A 1,367-nucleotide genomic window follows, 5' to 3' on the forward strand; every position below is an offset into this window, starting at 1 on the left:
CTGTAATCCCAGCACTTTGGGAGGCCGAGGTGGGTGGATAACCTGAGGTAAGGAGTTTGAGACCAGCCTGGCCAACATGGTAAAACTCTGTCTCTCCTAAAAATACAAATATTAGCCTGGCATGACGGCGCATGCCAGTAATCCCAGCTACTCGGGAGGCAGAGGCACGAGAATCGCTTGACTCCAGGAGGAGAAGATTGCAGTGAGCCGAGATCACACCACTGTACTCTAGCCTGGACGACAGAGCAAAACTCTGTCTCAAGAAAAGAAAAAGAAAAAGGAAAAGAAAAGAAAAAAAAAAAAGAAAGTAATGTCAAAAATTTAATTTCCATTTGTTCAGTCATTCACATCCATATCTAAATTTTCTTCCACATGCAGTTCACAGTTATCTCTAGGTTGGTGAGTGGGACAGGGTTGTTTGGTTTCGATCAAACTCACAGGAAAATGAGACAATATTGGCTGGATGTGGTGGCTCATGCCTGTAATCCCAGCACTTTGAGAGGCTGAAGAGAGAGGATTCCTTGCAGCCAGGAGTCCAAGATTAGCCTGGGCAACAGTGTGAGATCCTGTCTCTACAAAATTAAAAAAATTAGCTGCCTGCGGTAGTGTGTGCCTATAGCATCTTCTACTCGGGAGGCTGAGGCAGGAAAATGGCTTGAGCCTGGAGGATGGCTTGAGCCCATGGGTTCAAGGATGTAGTGAACTATGACCATGCCACTGTACTCCAGAATGGGCAATAGGGCGAGATCTTGTCTCTCCAAACAAAACAAACAAAAAAACAAACAAAAAAAGAAAAATGAGATAGCATCTGTTAAGTTTAGATATAACGCCCTGGCATTGTTTATTTTTGTTGTGTGTTCTTTCTGATTTCCTGCTATATTTTTGTCCATCCTTTATTTTATTTTAGAGACAAAGTCTCACTCTCTTGTCCATGCTGGAGTGCAATAGTGTGATCATAGCTCGCTGCAGCCTCAAACTCCTGTGCTCAAGCAATCCTTCTGCTTCAGGTTCCTGAATCGCTGGACTATAGGAGTGCACCACCACACTAGGCCTCCATCTTTTATTTTTTACCTTTTGATTGATGTATACATACATAAAAGCAAACATACTGTAAGCTGATGAAATGCAGAAACTGAAAACACCCATGTAATGGGCAGCCAATCAGCAAACACAACATTGTTAGTGTTGCGGCGGGGGGGGTAGGGGAATAGCAGTGGAGGAAGGACTTACAGAGTAAGTAATTTGGGTAAACACCTTTTATCATCTGAGCTTTGATATATATTTGGTTTTGTTAAAGCAGAGCACATTTAAAAATATATTCCACAGCCAAACTGACATAAGTTTTGAATTATTTGATAGCTTGAATT

This window comes from Cebus imitator, unplaced genomic scaffold (genome assembly GCF_001604975.1).
Source record: "Cebus imitator isolate Cc_AM_T3 unplaced genomic scaffold, Cebus_imitator-1.0 Scaffold705, whole genome shotgun sequence".
Lineage (NCBI taxonomy): Eukaryota > Metazoa > Chordata > Mammalia > Primates > Cebidae > Cebus > Cebus imitator.